Consider the following 18,869-nt stretch of genomic DNA (forward strand, 5'->3'; position numbering starts at 1 on the left):
GGCCCTGCCCGTTCTACTGCCCTGTATAACCGGGGGCACCCCTAGCACCCTGGGTGGCGGTGGGGCAGCCGGGTGAGTCCAGTGCTGGAGCTTGGGGGTCCCCAATCCCAGGCGTTGCTGCTCCAGGCCCCTTGGGATGGGCCCCTCGAGGACCGACCTAGGGTTATGGTTAGTTCCAGGTGGCCGGCAGGCCCGATCCGCCGGCTGTGTGGCGAGCGGAGGGGCGGGCCAAGTTGAGGGCGCTGGCGAGCTGGAGCGAGAGCCCAAGCGTTTTGGCGCGGTGGGCCTTCGAAGGTCACCGGGGGCTCGGAGGGCCATTCCCGTTCTCCCATCCTGAATGAGGACGGCGCCCCTATCGGGCCGGGTCGTGGCGGGGCAGCAGGGTGAATCAGGCGCTGGTGCTCGGGGGTCCCCAATCCCCAGCGTGGCGGTGCCAGGCCCCTTGGGAGAGGCCCCTTGGGCGCCAAAGTAGGGTTTGGGTTAGCCCCAGGAGGCCGGCAGGCGTACGGAGGTGCTGGCCGAGGTGAGGACGCTGACGAGGGGGAGCGTGGGCCCAAGAGTTTTCGCTCGTGGGCCTTCGATGTTCGCTGGGGGCTCGGAGGGCACTGCACGTTCTCCCGCACTGAATGACCGGCGGCACCCCTAGCGGCCAGGGTGGCGGTGGGGCTGCAGGGTGATTCCAGCGCTGGGGTCGGGGGTCCCCAAACCCCGGCGTGTTTTGCGCCAGGCACCTTGGGAGGGGCCTTCGTGGGCCGACCTAGTGTTAGGGTTAGACCAAAGGAGGTCGGCAGGCCCGATCTGCCAGGTGTGCAGTGAGTGGAGTGGCGGGCCGAGGTGAGGGCGCTGGCGACAGGGTTCGTGGGCCCAAGTGTTTTGGCTCTGGGGGCCTTCGAAGGTCACCAGGAGCTCTGAGGCCCTGCCCGCTCTACCGCCCTGAATGACCGGCGGCGTCCCTAGCGGCCCGGGTGGCGGCAGGGCGGCAGGGTGCGTCCGGCGCTGGGGCTCGAGAGTCCCCAATCCCTGGCGTGGCAACGCCAGGCCCCTTTGGAGGGGCCCTCAGGGACCGAACTAGGGTTAGGGTTAGCCCCCAGGAGGCCGGCAGGCCCGATCTCCCAACTGTGTGGGGAGTGGAGAGGTGGGCCGAGGTGAGGGTGCAGGGGAGCGGGTATGTGGGCCCAAGCATTTTGGGGCTAGGGCCTTCGATGGTCGCCGGGGGCTCGGAGGGCCCTGCACATTCTCCCGCCATGAAGGACCAGCGACGCCCCTAGCTCCCTGGGTGGCAGCGGGGTGGCAGGGTCAGTCCGGCACTCATGCTTGGGTTTCCCCAATCCCCAGCGTTGCGGTGCCAGGCCCCTTGGGAGGGGCCCCTCGGGGACTGTCCTAGGGTTAGGTTAACCCCCAGGAGGCCAGCAGTTCCGATCCGCCGACTGTGCAGTGAGCAGAGGGATTGACCGTGGTAGGGCGCAATCGAGTGGTAGCGTGGTACCTAGCGTTTTGGTGTGGGGGGCCTTCTTATTTCACCGGAGGCTCGGAGGGCCCTGCCGGTTATCCCGCCCTGAATGCCCGGCGGCGCCCCTAGCGGCCCATGTGGCAGCGGGGCGGCAGGGTAAGTCCAGCGCTGCTCCTCGGGGGTTTCCAACACCCAGCATTGTGGCGCCAGGCCACTTGGGATGGGGCCCTAGGAGACCTACCTAGGGTTAGTGTTAGCCCCCAGGAGGCTGGGAGGCCCGATCTGCTGGCTGTGCAGCGTGCGGAAGGGCGGGCCGAGGTGAGGGCACTGGAGAGTGGAAGCGTGGGCCCAAGCGTTTTGGCGAGGGAACCCTTCGAAAGTTGCCGCGGCTCGGAGGGCACTGCCCATTCTCCCGCTCTGAATGACCGGCAGCACCCCTAGCAGCCCTGGGGGCAGCGTAGCGGCAGTGTGAGTCTGGTGCTGGGGCTCCGGGGTCCCAAATCCCCGTCGTTGCGGAGCCAGGCCCCTTGGGATGGGCCCCTAGCGGGCCTACCTAGGGTTAGTGTTAGCCCCCAGGAGGCTGGGAGGCTTGATCCGCAGGCTGTGCAGCAAGTGGAGGGGTGGGCCGAGGTGAGGGCACTGGTTAACGGAAGTGTTGGCCCAAGCGTTTTGTCTGGGGGGGCTTTCGAAGGTTGCCGGGGGCTCGGAGGGCCCTGCCCGTTCTCCCGCCTTAAATGACCATAGGGGCCCCTTGTTGCCCCGGTGGCAGTGGAGCAGCAAAGTGAGTCTGGCGCTGCGGCTCGGGGGTCACCAATCCCCAGCGTTGCGGCCCCAGGCCCCTTGAGAGGGCCCCCTCGGGTGCCGACCTAGGGTTAGGGTTACCCCCAGGAGGCCAGTAGGCCCAATCTGCTGGCTGTGCGGTGAGCGGAGGGGCAGGTTGAGATGAGGGCGTTGGCGTGCGGGAACGTGGGCCCAAAATTTTGGAGCGAGGGGCCTTCGAAGGTCACCAGGGGCTCAGAGGGTCCTGCCCGTTCTCCCGCCCTGAATGACCGGGGGTGCCCCTTGTGGCCCGGGTGGCAGTAGGGGGCATGGTGAGTCCGGCGCTGGGGCTCAGGAGTCCCCAATCCCCATCGTTGTGGCGCAAGGCCCCTAGGGAGGGGCCAATAGGGGGCTGACCTAGGGTTTGGCTTAGCCCCCAGAAGGCCCGCAGGCCCGATCCACCAGCTGTGTGCGGAGCGGAGGCGAGGGCCGAGGTAAGGGCGCTGGCCAGCGGGAGCGTTGGCCCAAGCATTTTGGTGCGGGGGGCCTTCGAAGGTGGCCGGTGACTTGGAGGGCCCTTGCCATTCTCCCTCCCTGAATGAATGGCGGCGCCCCTAGGGGCCCAGGTGGCTGTAGGGCGGGAGGGTGATTTGGGCGCTGGAGCTCGGGAGTCCCGAATCCCCGGTGTTGCGGCAATAGGAACCTGGGATGGGCCCCTCCGGCGCCCACCAAAGGTTAGGGTAACACCCAGGAGGCTGGCAGTCCAGATCCACAGGCTGTGCAGCGAGCGGAGGGGCGGACCGAGGTGAGGGCGCAGGCGAGCGGGAGCATGGGACCAAGCGTTTTGGCGTGGGGGGCCTTCGAAGGTCGCCAGGGGATCGGAGGGATCTGCCAGTTCTCCCTCCCAGAATGACCAACGGTGTTCCTAGTGGCCCGGGTGGTGGCGGGGCAACACAGTGAGTCCGGCGCTGGGGCTCGGGGGTCCCAAATCCCAGGCATTGCGGTGCCAGGCCCCTTCGGAGGGGCCCCTCAGGGACCAACTTAGGGTTATGGGTAGCCCCAGGAGGAGGGCAGGCCTCATCCACTGGCTCTGCAGCGAGTGGAGGAGCGAGCCAAGGTGAGGGCGCTGAGGAGCGGGAGCGTGGGCTCAAGCGTTTTTCATGGGGGGGCCTTCGAAGGTCGCCGTGGGCTCGGAGGGCCCTGCCCGTTCTCCCGCACTGAATGACCAGGGGCACCCCAAGCATCCCGGGTGGCGGCGGGGCAGCAGGGTGAGTCCGGCGCTGGGGCTCGGTGGTCCCTAATACCTGGCGTTGTGGCGCCAGGCCCCTTGGGACGTGCCCCTCGGGGGCTGACCTAGGGTTTGGGTTAGCCCCCAGGAGACTGGCACGCTCATTCCGCCCATGTGCAGTGAATGGAGGTTTGGGTCGAGGTGAGGTAGCTGGCGATCGGGAGCGTGGGCCAGAGCATTTGGCTTTGGATCGGGGTGCCTTCGAAGGTCGCACGTGGCTCGGTGGGTCCTGCCTGTTCTGTAGCCCTGAAGGACTGGCGACACCCCTAGCTCCCCATGTGGCAGCGGGGCAGCAGGGTGCGTCCGGCGCTGGGACTTGGGGGTCCCCAATCCCTGGCATGTGGTGCCAGGCCACTTGGGAGGGGCCCCTTGGGGGTGACCTAGGGATAGGGTTAGCCCCCAGGAAGCCAGCAGGCCGGATCCGCCAACTCTGCAGCGAGCGGAGGGGTGGGCCGAGATTAGGGAGCAGGCGAGCAGGAGCGTGGGAGCCAGAGTTTTGCGCGGGGGGCCTTCGAAGGTCGCAGGGGGATCAGAGGGCCCTGCCCGTTCTCTCTTCCTGAATGACTAGCAACGCCCCTAGCACCCTGGGTGCTTGCGGGTTGGCAGAGTGAGTCCAGCCCGGGGGCTCGGGGGTCCCAAATCCCCAGCATTGCGGTGCCAGGCTCCTTGGGAGGGGCCCCTTGGGGGCCGACCGAGGGTAAGTGTTAGCCCCCAGGACTCCAGCAGGCCCCTTCCGCCAGCTCTGCAGCAGGCGGAGGGGCAGGCCGAGGTGAGGGCACTGGCGAGAGGGAGTGTGGGCCCAAGCGTTTTGGCGTGGGGGGCCTTCAAAAGTCGCCGGGGGCTTGGAGGGCCCTGCCCGTTCTCTCGCCCTGAAAGACTGTCGGTGCCCCTAGCAGCCCGGGTTGCTGTGGGGCGGCAGGGTGACTCCAGCGCTGGGCTCGGGGGCCCCAATCCCCGGCGTTGTGGCACCAGGCCCTTTGGGAGGGGCCCCTCGGGGGCCGACCAAGGCTTAGGGTTCAGCCCCAGGAGGCCGGCAAGCACTGCGATAAGTGGCTCTGGCAATGTAACAAAAATGCCATACACTTATCTGTAAGAAATAACAGTGTACAGGAACCCTCTTAGCCCTAACATCATCCTTTGTGAATATGGAAGCCAGCCCCAAAGTGGTCGTGGAAGTCTGACGAATGCGCTAAGCACTTTTCTCTGAGTCACCACACTGTACAGGGAAAGACCAATGTACATCATCTTTCACGAGTAGGAAGCATTAATGAAAAGGTTCTGGAATTTCGAGGACTCTGACCCATCCTTATTGGTAATAAACCACCGTGTACAGGAAAACACCTTCAACTCTCATCAGCCTCCTCAATCCTGATTCTGATTCAACTTTGGGTGTGTAGGACTAGGGAAATGTCCACATCTTATTGCTAAGAAAGAACGATGTCAGGGTAATGCCCTTCAAGTCACCTCAGCCTTCCTGAAGACGGAAGCAGGAATCAAGGTGGTTATGTTACCATGAGGTAAGGAAGATGAGCATATAAGTGAGAAACAACAGTGGGCAGGACCTCTCTTCCAAGGAACAGTATCTTTGCTTAATGTTCAATCCCTATGGTAAGTGGTTGTGGGCATTTGTGAGGTCAAAATCTTGAGTGTTTTGTAAAACCTCTTGGCCATTCACAGATGAGACTAAGGTAGTTGGGGACTCCTAGGCAGTGATTTGTCCACTGTCAAAAATATGAAAAGATAAAAGAGACAGATGAGGTCTCCTCAGGCATTGTCCTTTATCCTCATCCTCCGTGAGGATGGCCATCTCTGGACAGCTCAGTGGCAGGGTCTCATTCACAGTGGGGGCATCTGTTCCTCACAGACATCAGGCAGGGAAATGGATTTGGTTCTCTGTGCCAGCCCAGCCACAGCTGAGTGTCACAGCACCCTCTCGTGGGCTCATAAGAGTTTCACTGTCACCAGGCAGGTCATTGTATTTGATAAACCACTGTGAGAGTTTGCAATCGTCTTCATCTGCAACCTCCTAGAGGCAAATGCAGGTGTCTGGTACCATGTGAAGTCATGTGAAGGCATTGTGAGAAATTGTCCTTTTGGTTAAGAAAAACATGGCTGGGGCTCCTGGCTGGCTCAGCCAGTTAAGCATGTGCCTTTGGCTCAGGTTATGATCCCAGGGTTCTGGGATCGAGGCGAGGCTCCCTGTTCAGCAGGAAAGGAGTTAGGGAAATAGCTTAGAACCCACAGAGAATGTGAATAAAGGGGAGTGAAATGGAATTTGGTCTGTGTTTTGCTTTAGGGATTGGAAGTTAGTTTTTTCTCAATTGTGATTGTTCTTGAAACAGAGAAGCTGTATTGGTTTTTTTTTACCTTTAATTTTTTTCTAATAATAATTTTTTATTATGATATGGTAGTCACTATACAGTATTTCCTTAGTTTTTGATGTAGTGTTCCATGATTCATTATTTGCATATAACACCCAGTGCTCCATGCAATATGTACCTTCCTTAATACCCATCACTGGCCCATCCCAATCCCCCACCCCTCTCCCCTCTGAAGCCCTCAGTTTGTTTCCCAGAGTCCATAGTCTCTCGTGGTTCATTCCCCCTTCTGTTTAGGGTCCATTGTCTAAAGGGACAGACAGTGGAAGTTCACCGAATATAAGATCGAAATTTCGTTGTTCATTATAGATGCCGCTAAGTAGTTCCCAGTCATTTCATTCTACTGTAGTAATTCATTATACCTGTGCAGGTGCACGTGGAAGAGAATTGATGCATGTTTAGTGGTAATAAAACACGCCCCTCAGTAGTAGAATAATAGAGGATGCACATGTGTAAAATTATTCGACTACAGCTTCCATGCTTTCCCTTTGGTTCCTTATTATCTATGAAATTGGACAATTTTTGTTCTCTAGGCTTAAAACTCATTGTCAGTATTCAGAGTTTTTCAATGCTGATCTTCTCCTGTATAAGTTACCAAAACCTAAAATATGTATGAAATTTAAAAAACGCTATATTGAAAATGACAGCAGGGAAGTTCCATTTTGTGAATATTGTGTCAATGGATCTCTATTTTGACATCAGTGTTCATTAGAAATGATGACATTTCATGTGAGTATAAATATCAATGTGAAAAAGGAAAGGTAGGAAGAACCTTGAATGTTTAAGTAATTGCTGAAATGACAGGAGTGTGTGTGTGTGTGTGTGTGTGTGTGTGTGTGTGTGTGTGTGTGTGTGTTTGTGTGTGTGTGTAATTGATTTTCAGTGAATGGTTCAGCTTCTTGTAGGGCCTCCGAGAGAGCCCAGATGAACCTTTCAATGAGTTGGTATCTGTTTTCAGAACATGGGAATCTCTTAGTCCAATAGTCAATCAGGCAAGCTTTGAGGTCTTGAAGAGTTTCAGTCCTCAGCGATGGTGTTGCAGACCCTTGTGAGCAAACCCTAGGGTATGCTCACAGCCCTCATTTGCTGGTAGCAAGGTGTGACGATTTCAGAGGGCATTTCCCAAAGAAGTACCTCTTGAGTCTCTGTCCTTGTCAGTTCCCTACACTTCCTTACACTAGTTATGTGTTCAATGTGTTTCAGGATAATCCCCACATGTGATTTTTGCTATTTCCTACTAGTCCTATCTGTTTCTCATGTTCTTCTTTTATGGTAGGTGTTGGGAAGCAACCTGTGCGGTGTAGGAAGGGGTGTGGTAGTTGTCTGCCTTCAGAGGACAGAATGATGCCTAGAAATTGTACTGTAGTTTGAGGTCAATTGTCCATCCTCTGAGTGTCAGGAATTCCATCACTTTACATTGATGCTAGTCTGTTCTTCAAGCTGTCCTCAGAAATAAGGACGTCATCCATCTAGGGAATACTGATTTGTGTGTATGTTTTCATTTTAGGAAAGGCCTTGCTGCTCCTGAAAATAATACTGTAGAGCACCCTTTCCTGTTCTTATTGGCCATCAGTCAATCTTTTGTGAAGTATTCCTTTATAAATAGACTTTTTATGGTTGATGAGCAGGAATTCTTATTGACAAGTCTTTGTCAGTGTGTGTATTGCAAATCTTACTTCCCAGCCTGTGGTTCACTTTTTCATTTTCTTATGGTCATAAGATAAGGAGAAATGTCACATTTTTATGAAGTCCCACTGAATTCTTTTAAATGGTTAGTGCACCCTATGTCCTGCCCCAAGATTGACAGGTTCTACGTTTTCTTTCAGAAACTGTCCAATGGGAAACACAATCCATCACAAATTTATAAATTGCATTTTTAATTATAATAGGGTATTTATACACTGTTTTGGATTTTCTATGTACACAATCGTATTATCTTTGAATAGTCACAATTATCCCCTCAATTCTTATACTTTTTGTTTCTCTTGCCTTCTAACACTGGTAAATTCTCCAATGCAACGTTGAGTAGAGCAGCATTGTTTGAAGATTTTAATATACCTTTCTCAATATCTGACAGAAAAAGCAGACAAAACATTGGTAAAATGTGACCTAATGGACATATAGGGAACATTCCATAATAAGTGCAGAATACATTATTTTCAAGTGGTCATAGTCTCTTTACCCAAATAGATGATAGGTGGGGCCACGAATCAAGTCTACAAATGTTAAACCCTGAAATTAACTAGATTCTATTCTTAGACCACAGGGGAATTGAGCCACAGTCATAGGAAAAAGAAAACCAGGAAGTCCTTCAATGTTTAAAAATTAAATGGAACTTTGCTACATATCCTAAAGGTGAGAGAGGGAATCTCAATGGAAATTCTGAACCTTTTCTACATGAGGGCTCACGCACAATGGCACTTTCTTTGTGAAGAGCATTATAATAACCTAGACAGGAGTTGAGCCTTAAGTCAGAGTTCTGCCTGCCCCAGCCACACCTGGCAGCCTTGGCCTGTGGTCCCCCTCAGCTGTCCTTTCTGGTGGCCCTGAGCTAAGGGGTCAACATTGCCATATGGAAATGGGAAGCTCCCCACTCATAGTGATGGCGGTGCCCCCTCCCCAGCTGCCCTTTCTGTGGCTCTGAGCTAAGGGGGTCAACATGGCCGTATGGAAATTAGAAGCTTCCCACTCTTAGTGATGACGTTGCTATCGTATCGTCCTCACCAGTCCAACAACATGATTTCTGAGTGAAATATGACACAAGAGTGACTTCTTGGCCTTCCTTCATGTTTGAAAATCATCTGGTGAGTCATCTATTAGGAATATGGATTCAACATGTGTTCTTTCTTCTGGAAAAGAAATAGACCCAATAGCAATTATGGCTTCCTGAGCACCTGTTCCTGAGAGACATCATACTGGCTCTTTGTAGCATTCTGCCTCTTAAACTTCTCAACTAGGGTGTAGATATTTTTAGGCACATTTTCAGGTGGTTAGACAGGGACTCAGATTATATGAGTCACAGCGGATTTTAGTGTCAGAAACCTAAGTGGGATCCCCAAATTGACTCCAAATCCCTTGTTGTTCCATACAGGGTACTATTTCCCTCTTATCTCTGGTCTTCTCGATCTGGAAACCTATCAAGTATCAGGATTTTCTTGTCATGTGGACAACTGGAATGAATTCAGCGGGCCTTTTCACCTCTGCCCATGGTGATCATTAAGATCATTATCTCAGTGGAGGACCTCTGGGTAAGATACTCAAAGATCCTTAGGAATACAGACAGTATAATATTTTCCTGGTATTAAAGTTACAGAAACCAACTATCATTTTTAGTCGATTCAGGCTCTGGTATGTTCAAACCGTGCTGTAAAACTGGTCTGAAATAGTATTTAAAAACACTCAGCTCAGCCTCTTCTACAAAGTGAGCCAATGCTTATAAACATGGCTAAAATATTCCCTTACCTACGATGACTTCCCAGCCATCGTAGTGTTTATATGGTATGACTGTGACTTACATTAGTCAACATTTGCAGAGAAAGAACTTAGTGCATCCAGGGGGCACTTCATGTTGAAATTAGTTTGTGACAATGAGCTACTGTGTTTTATTCTGCAGTCCAAGGGAATGGTGCCAGACATCTCTAAGGTGTCTAGCAGTTCTACAATTCTGATTTTAAGTGGTCTGTGTGCTTCAGAGATTTGGGCAGGAGAAGGGCAGGAGTCCAGAGACTGTGAACCCTCTGTCACCTGTGCTGACCATGGAGCAGGCAGCCTTCTGTGGACAACATTTTGATTTCTTGGTACTCTTGGGAAAGGTGCTTTTGTCTCACATTCCTCCATTTAGGAGTAATTATAATGATGAAAGTAATTTTTATCTTATATCATCTGTGGGCCCTGATCCTGGGCTCCCAGGGAAGCTATCCTTTAACATTTTACCCGGCTCAAAATGACTGGGCAACACCTCAAAGCATGGGCCCTATTTCTGCCCCAAGCACATGTTGTACATCTGCTTCGAGAAGAAAACAATAACCAAAAATGCCAACATAAAGATAAGAAAAAATAAAGAACCTCTTTGGCTCCCATAATATTAAAGTCATACTGACATGTATATACTGAAAATGCATGAAATCATTGCATTTCCTAAAGCCCAAGTCTTGGAGGGTCTGAGAGTCACTGACCTTGCCCAGAACCAGGCACACCCCAGCAGGGAGGGCTGGTGCAGAAAGGGAAGGGGCAGGACTCTGAGGGTGGTCTGCAGCTAGAGGGGTCCCTGGAATGGGCCAGGTGTGTGTGGAGGCCCCAGCCCACGAGCCCACCCATGCCTGTGCCTGGTGTTGGGTAGAGGAGGCTCCTCTTGGGCCCCCTGCACTTTCAGGGTTCCAGGGGCTTGAGGGCGGGTTGCCCAGCATCCAAGGAGCTCAGGCACAGCCCTCCCAGACAATTCACCACTTGGGGGTGGAGCTACATCACTGTGGGCGGTCCCAGATTTGCAGTGGGTTGCAGACCTGGGGCAGAAGGGGCACTGAGAGAGAGAGTTGCCCTGTGGAGATCCCTGCTGGTGAGTGAGCAGCATGCACTGGGGTGTGGGTCCAGGTCAGGGTGCACCCCAGGTGGGAGGCAGGGTTCTGGAAGGGAACGTGGAGAGGGTTCATTGTGTGGACTCAGGTGAGTTTTCCTTTTCCTTTTAAAGTCTCTTCTGCCCCATGTCCTCAACTGGCCTTATTCTCCATCCCCGTGAACTATAGGGCGCCCGCTCACCTGAGCTTTTGTGGGATGGGTTGCAGAATTTCAGGGTTTCCCCTGTTCCCCTGGAAGAGTGCGGGAAAGGACCTCACACAATCCCCACCTTCAGTTCTCTGACACAGTGCAGGTGATGCCTCTTGGGCATTAACCGGAGTTCAGCAGGGTGTGCCCTGGTCCCCCAGGCACAGGTGTGGCAGTAGCAAGCCCCAGAGCCGTCCCCCAACTTAGCATTATGCCCCCTGTGCCCCCAGGTTAGTGGTAATTGGCTATTAGAAGCATGCAGGAAAATCCTCCAGGTGGGGGCCTGGAGGCGGGCGTAAACCAGACCCCACTCTAGTTGCATTGGGAATAGACGAATTGAGGGTTTCTTTAGAAGAGTAAGTCTGCTTTCCAGAAAAGGCAAGGTCATTGGTCTGTTGAGAATGAAGATAATTACTGCTAAACAACAAGTATGTGTTGCCCCTTCGCCCAGAAACCGAAGCAGGTGTGCAGGCTTTAGGTCAGAGGTGCCTTCTTCTCCACAGCTGAGAACACTTCTCTGCTCTGGCTCCTAGACACCCGAGGTTTTGAAAGTCAGCATCAGAGTCAGCGAGGCAGATTGTCACAGGACGCCAGTGTTCAGAGAAAGCACAGGTATGTTTGGCAAAATGTCCTATCTATGTCAGGGCTGGAGGTAAAACCTCTCATTATACCAAACCTCCTGGGCTTTTGTCTTTTCTCTAGTTGAGCCGCAAAGTAAAATTGAAGTAGCTGTCAGCATTCTGGGTTTGGTGCAAGAATTACTTAGTTTCCCTGCAGATAGAACTTTGCAGGGGATCACAATTTCTCTGTCCATTTATTGCTTACAAATGTATTTTGACCATCTGTTTCCTAGGAACCCTCTTTTATTAGAAAGGGAAGGTGAGATTCACTCTGTGCCTGTTTGTAACATCTAATTTGTTCCTTCCTGTAACACTGTTTATTCAATTATGCCTTAGATATGGTTGAGTGGTCAGCATCTAGAGTTAGGTGGCTTTTATCATCTGATACAGACTTGGATGATGTCATTTGACAAAGGTGATGTTTCATCATTGATTAGTTTATTCATCAGAAGAGTTAAAATTAGGGTGGAGGGAAAATTCAAAATTATCCAAAGCGGCCTGTTCCTGTTTAAAAGTTGAGCTTGACTTTCTAGTTTTACTAAAAGTATTATCTCGATATTTTGAGGTGCCATATTCTCTCTGTAGTTTCTTTGGTGGTGGAGTCAGAAGGAGAGTCTGGGAATTCTTTCGGAGAGTGGCATGCTGGTGGCTTCAAGGGGCTTGGCATCAGGAGCCTTGGGGTGAATTCTGCAACTGCTTGTCTGACCCTGGGTGCATCTCCCAGAGGTTTTGTTTCCTCTTATGAAATTGCCGGGAGATAATGTTCTGCTTGAAGGGGAACCCTCCCATCCTGTTGGTGGGAATGCAAAGTGGTGCAGCCAGTCTAGGAAACAGTGTGGGGGTTCCTCAAAAAGTTAAACATTGAACAACCCCATGATCCAGCTATTGCTCTCCTAGGTATTTACCCAAAGGATACAAAAATGTGGATTCAAAGGGGGTCCATGCACCATGATGTTTAGAGCAGCAATGTCCACAGTAGCCAAATTATGGAGAGAATCCCAAAGTCCATGCACTGATGAATGGATCAAGCAGATGTGGGATACCTATATATAATGGAATATGACCCAGCTTCAAAAAGAATGAAATCTTACCACTTGCAAGGATGTGGATGGACATAGAGTGTATTAAGCTAAGCAAAATCAGTGAGGAAAGACTAATATCCTATCCTCTCATGCTTGTGGAATTTCAGAAAGAAAACAGATGAACAGAGTGTTGGGGTGATGAGAGAGGCAAACAAGGAAATAGACTCAACCTTGGAGAACAAACTGAGCGCTGCTGCAGGACAGGGGTGTGGGGGGAAGAGTTAAATGGGTGAGGGGTATTAAGGAGGGTACTTGTGATGAGCACCAGGTACTGTATGCAGGTGAGGAATCACTAAATCCTACCCCTGAAGCGAATATTCCATGGCATGTGAACTAACTGGAATTTAAGTAAAAGAAGAAAGGAAAAAGTGTTCTGCTTCATGAAGAGTGAGGTAAAATTGTAGTGATTTGGGCTGTACTATTCTATAGAGGATAGATGTAAAACACCCTGTTGTAGGATACACTAGTTTCTTATCACATAAGGAGTCCTCAGAAAGCTGCAATGAAAGATTCAGGTCTCAGAGCATCTTCATGTTCCACTGATATGTTACAGTTTGCACAGGTAGGAAAGAAGGTGGAGAGAAAGGCAACAGAAGGGGAAAGTAGGTGTGAACCTTTCATTAGTTAGCATTATATCTTTCTCATGAAAGCCTTGCGCCAGTGTGATTTTGGAAGAAGAGGGGGAATCCGGGAGCATTGGAGGAGACAGGGGAGTTCCAGGTCTGGGTAAAGCTGACAGGGGTCCCAGATGAGAGCTGAATGCATTCTGCAGCAGGGTGTGGGCAGGGTGGGCTCCAGGGGTGGCTGTGGGTCTCCTGGGTGAGAGTTGTGACAGGTGAGGGCTGTGTGCAAGTTCCTGGCTGAGGACAAGGGAGGCACAGGCGGAGAGCTGGCAGAGAACCTTCTTCTGGGCCACCAGCCTCACCCAACACACACAGCCTCATCTTCTGTCCCTGTCACTCCAATTCAGACTTCTCCGAAGGTGAGTGAGAACACATCAAGAGCATTCTGAACAAAAGGGAAAGCGTGTGCAATGACTCTGGGGCAGGAGATTTCCAGGTATATCCAGGAGCAGCAAGAAGGCCCTGTGGCCACAGGAGACAGCTTAGGACATTACCTCAGAGAGGTGACAGAAAGCCATTCCAGGGCTATAACCCCATGAGACCCTGTTTCACTAGGCCATCCTGGCTACAGTGTTGAGAACAGATGACAGAGGGTTGAAGACGGCAAGGCAGGTCAATGACGAGGCTTTTCCAGGAACTCAGGCACTGTGGACCAGACAGGTGGCCTTGGATGGAGTGGTTAGACCTCTTCTGGGTCCATTTTGAAGATGGAGCTCACAGGATTTGCTGATGGGTTAGCTATTAGGAGCAGGAGAACGGAGGCGTTGGGGTAACTCCCAGCTGTTGTGGGTTGTCCTGATCGAGGGGAAGGAGAGTGTTTCTGGGGATAGGAGGTAGTCTGTGTTCCGCATCCTGAGGAAGGTGCCTTTCCCGGTGGGTCTGCTGATATTTGTGTCTGGGAGAACCTTTCACATCTCCTCCCTCAGAAATGCTCAAGTACAAGTATCCCCCACTTTTTAAGCGTTCACAGTAAGACACTGGGCTTTCTTGAAAGAACTATGTTATTACCCAGCTTCAGTAAGAGGAAGAGACCTGAAGAGGCTTTCCCTCTTATGCAAAAAGGTGAACAGTGAGAATCGCGTTCAGCATCTGTTTTGGTGAGAAGCACAACAGAGGCAGCGTGCACCCCAACCAGCTCCTTCCGCTGGGAACAGCTATCCACATCCAGCCACCAGCACTTTGAATGGTGTCTGTGAGCCTCTGCTGTGCTTTATCTTCATTTATGCTGGGCCTCCCTTAGAAACTTGTGTCCTGAGGCCTAAGAAAAGCCAAAGAGAAGGAATTTTGGAGTCTGAGCACACTGTCTAATTGTTCCGTGTAAATTAATGGCCATTCCTTCTTGACACCATTTCTGCTGTGCAAGGTTTCTCAGAAGCCCTGTACTTTCAAAGAGCAGGGAAACCTATACCCGATGCTTCAGGGTTAGTTTTAGTCTCCATGCTGGACAGAACATTTCATGACTGTCGGATTTTCTCACTTCAACATTGAGACTTTGACCACCTTCACCCGTTTCTACCACCCCATCCCCGAATCTGGCACCTACCAATCTGCTCTCAGTGTCTATGTGTTCAGTATTTGTTTATTCCTCGTGGAATGTACATGAGAGCATCTGGTATTGGTCTTTCTGTGTCTGAGTTACTTGGCATAAGGCCCCCAAGGTCTGTGTTTCCATGTCTGGTTCTTGTGAATAATGCTGCAGTGAACGTGGGAGTGCATCTGTCTTTTTGAGGCAGTATTTTTGTGTTCTCCGAATCAATACTCAGTAGAGCCATTACTGGGTCATGGGGTAGTTGCATTAATTTTTTCAGGAACCTCCATACCGTTTGTCACAGTGGCTGCACCAATTTCCATTCCCACCAACAATGCTCAGAGTCCTCTCGTCTGCACACCCTTGACCCCACCTGGTGTCTGTCTCTGGGACAATAGGTGTTCCAACACTTGTGAGGGAATAACCAGTTGTGGGTTTGACTGATGTTTCCCTGACGATATTTAGTGATGTCGAACAACTTTTTCTGTCTGTTGGCACCTGTGAGCTGTCTTTGGAAAGTATCTATTCACATATTCCCCACATTTTTTATACAGTTTTTTTTGTTTGTTTGTTTTGATTTGTATGAGTGTTGTGTGTATTTTGGATGTTAGCCTCTTCTCACACATATGATTCGCAGATATTTTTTTTCTTATTGGGTCTGTGGCCTTGTAAGTTTTTGCTGGTTTCTTTTTCCGTGTGGAAGATTTCAGTTGAAGTTGTTCCACCTGTTTATTTTTGCTTTTGTTGCCTTTGCATTTGGTGTCCAATCTGAAGACTCTTTGCCAAAACCAATGTCGAGAGACTTAGTACCTGTGTCTTCTTGGAGGTTTATGGATTCAGGTCTTACGTTCATATCATTCATCCATTAAAAATTTTGTGTGTGGTGTAAGAAAGTGACCCAGTTATATTCTTCTGCATTTAGTGTCCAGTTTGCCTGTTACCGCTCACTGAAGAGACAGTCCTTCCCTCATGGCATATCTTCTGCTGCTGTGTCGTAAGTTAGGATCATCTACGTGTGGGTAAGTTTCTGAGCTTTCTGTTCTGTTCCACTGACCTGGTGTCTGTGTTTATGCCAGTACCATCCTGTTTTGATGACAACAGCTTTGTAATCTAGCTTGAAATCCACAGTGTGTTGTCTGCACCTTTCTTTCTTCACGTTGCTTTGGGTATTTGGGGTGTTTTATGATTCCATACAAGTTTGAGGACTGTTTTCTATTTGCTCGAATAATGCCACTGGAATTCAAATAGGGATTTCATCACATGTGTCAATTGCTTTGGGTACGATGGACATGTTCACATAATTAACTCTTCCAGTTAAGGAGCATGGCGTATGCTTCCATTTGTTTGTGTTGCCTTCCAAATCTTTGACCCATACATCCTGCCCCCCTCGACACACATGTTTTTCATTTCTTTTCTGCCATGTGTTGAGTGTACTATGTCTTTCTCATTCTTGGTTGCTTTTATTCCTAAATTTTTTTTGATGCAATTGTAAATGGCATTGCTTTTTTAATTTCTCTTTGCGAAAGTGTGTCATCAGTATACAGAAATGCAAGAAGTTGGGTCATCTGGGTGGCCCCATAGGTGAAGCGTCTGCCTTCAGCTCAGGTCATGAACCCAGAGTTCTGGGTTCGAGCCCCGTGTTGGGCTCCCCGCTTACAGAGGGTCTCTTTCTCCTTCTTTCTCACACTCCCCCTGCTCGTGCTTTTTCTCTTCCTGTCAAATAAATAAATAAAATTTGAAAATACATAAGGACAACAGGTCTCTGCATATTGACTTTATATCCTGCAAATTTCTTGAATTTGTTTATTCTAACAGTTTTTTTTTTTTTTTTGTGGAATCATTCGGGATTTCATGTCATTTGCAAATAGTGACAGTTTTCCTGTATGGATTTCATATCTTTCTTTTTTTAAAATGATGTCACCCTACAGTACTTCATTTGTTTTTGATGTAGTGTTCCATGATTCATTGTTTGCATATAACACCAAGTGCTCATTATGACACATGCCCTCCTTTTTTAAAAAAAGAATTTATTTATTTATTCAACAGATATAGAGACTGCCAGCGAGAGAGGGAACACAAGCAGGGGGAGTGGGAGAGGAAGAAGCAGGCTCACAGCGGAGGAGCCTGTTGTGGGGCTCGATCCCATAATGCCGGGATCACACCCTGAGCCAAAGTCAGACGCTTAACCGCTGTGCCACCCAGGGGCCCCAAAAGGTGCCCTCCTTAATACCCATCACCAGGTTAACCCATTACCCTACCCCTCCCTTTCTGCAACCTTCAGTTTGTTTCCCAGTGTCAATAGTCTCTCATGGTTCATCTCCCCCTCTCATTCCCCCCCTTCACTTTTCCCTTCCTTCTTCTAATGTCCTCCATGCTACTCCTTCCGTTCCACATAGGAGTGAAACCATATGATAATTGTCTTTCTCTGCTTGACTTAATTTCACTTAGCATAATCCCCTCCTGGTCCATCAACGTTGGTGCAAATGGGGGGTATTCATCCTTTCTGATGACTGAGTAATATTCCATTGTATAGATGAACCACATCTTCTTTGTCCAATCATCTGCTGAAGGACATCTTGGCTCCTTCCACAGTTAGGCTATTATGGACATTACTGCTATGTACATTGGGATACAGGTGCCCCTTCTTTTCATTACTCTGTGTCTATGGGGTAAATACCCAGTAGTTCAATTGGTGGGTCTTAGGATAGCTCTGTTTTTAACGTCTTGAGGAACCTCCATATTGTTTTCAAAAGTGGCTGTACCAGCTTGAATTCTCACGAGTAGTGTAAGAGGGCTCCCCTTTCTTCACATACTCTCTGACTTTTTTTTTATTTCTGTCTTGTTAATTTTTTTTCAAGATTTTATTTATTCATTCCACAGAGATAGAGACATCCAGCGAGAGAGGGAACACAAACAGGGGAGTGGGAGAGGAAGAAGCAGGCTCATAACAGAGGAGCCTGATGTGGGGTTTGATCCCATAATGCCAGGATCACGCCCTTAGCCGAAGGCAGAGGCTTAACCTCTGTGCCACCCAGGTGCCCCCTGCCTTGTTAATTTTAACATTTCTAACTGGTGTAAGGTGGTATCTCATTGTCATTTTGATTTGTATTTGCCTGATGGCAAGTGTTGTGGAGCATTTTTTCATGTGTCTGTTGGCCATTTGTATGTCTTCTCTGGAGAAGTATCTCTTTGTGTCTTCTGCCCATTTTTTTGATGTCGAGTTTGAGGAGTTCTTTATAGATCTTGGATACCAACCCTTTATCTGTAATATCATTTGCAGATATCTTCTTCAATTCCATAGGTTGCCTTTTTGTTTTTTGATCATTTGCTTTGCCAAGCAGAAGCCTTTTATCCTGAGGAAGTGCCAATAGTTCATTTTTTGCTTTTATTTCCTGTGCCTTTAGAGACGTGGCTTGCAAGAAGTTGTTGTGTCCAAGGTTGAAGAGTTCTTTTGATTTTGATATGAGACAGGAATCCATTATCTTATTTTCCTGATTGTATTCGAGTCCTCTGTCTTTGTTGGTGAGTCTAGCTGAGTTGGTCAGTTTTGTTTATCTTTCCAAAAAAGGCTGCTCTCATTTTCATTGTTTTTTTTTTTTGTCTTTTTAGTCTCCGTTGGATTTATTAATGCATTCCTTTTTGTTATTTCCTTATTTCTACTAATTTGGGGCTTTGTTTGTTGTTTTTTTTTTCTACTTATTTACCACATAAAGCACGTTGTTTATTGGAGAGCATTTTCATGGATTGATGAAGACTTTAATTTCTATGAATGTCCCCCATAAAGCTACTTTTGCTGCATCCCATAAGTTTTTGTAGGTTGTCTTTTTCATCAGTGACCAGGTACTTCTAAAAGTTTTTTGATTTCTTCTTTGACTGTTGGATGTTCAGTAGCATGTTGTTAAATCTCCACATATTTTTTAAGATTATTTTAGTATCTGACAGAGAGTGAGACAGCGAGAGAGGGAACACAAGCAGGGGGGTGGGAGAGGGAGAAGCAGGCTTCCCACTGAGCAAGGAGCCTGATTTGGGGCTAGATCCCAGGATCCGGGGTCAAGACCTGAGCTGAAAGCACATCCTTAACGACTGAGCCACCCAGGCCCCAAAAATCTCCACCTATTTTTGACTGTCCCATTTTTTTCTTGAGACTGATTTCTAATTTCATATCATTGTGGTTGGACAAGATTTGAAGCAGAAGGTGAAAAGAGCATTCAGATGAAAGGTTTGTTTCCTGGAGGGTTTTCTGAGGGCAGACCATGAGTTCAGTGGGGATGGAGGAAGGTTTTGTGAGACGGGGGGTGGGGTTAACCCTCGTTAGAATTACTGACTACTACCATGCAGGCTGTGTGCTACCGTTCACACCATAGTCCTGATGGACTTGTA

Source organism: Ursus americanus, chromosome 23 (assembly GCF_024610735.1).
Source record: "Ursus americanus isolate L20-20 chromosome 23, mUrsAme1.1.p, whole genome shotgun sequence".
NCBI lineage: Eukaryota > Metazoa > Chordata > Mammalia > Carnivora > Ursidae > Ursus > Ursus americanus.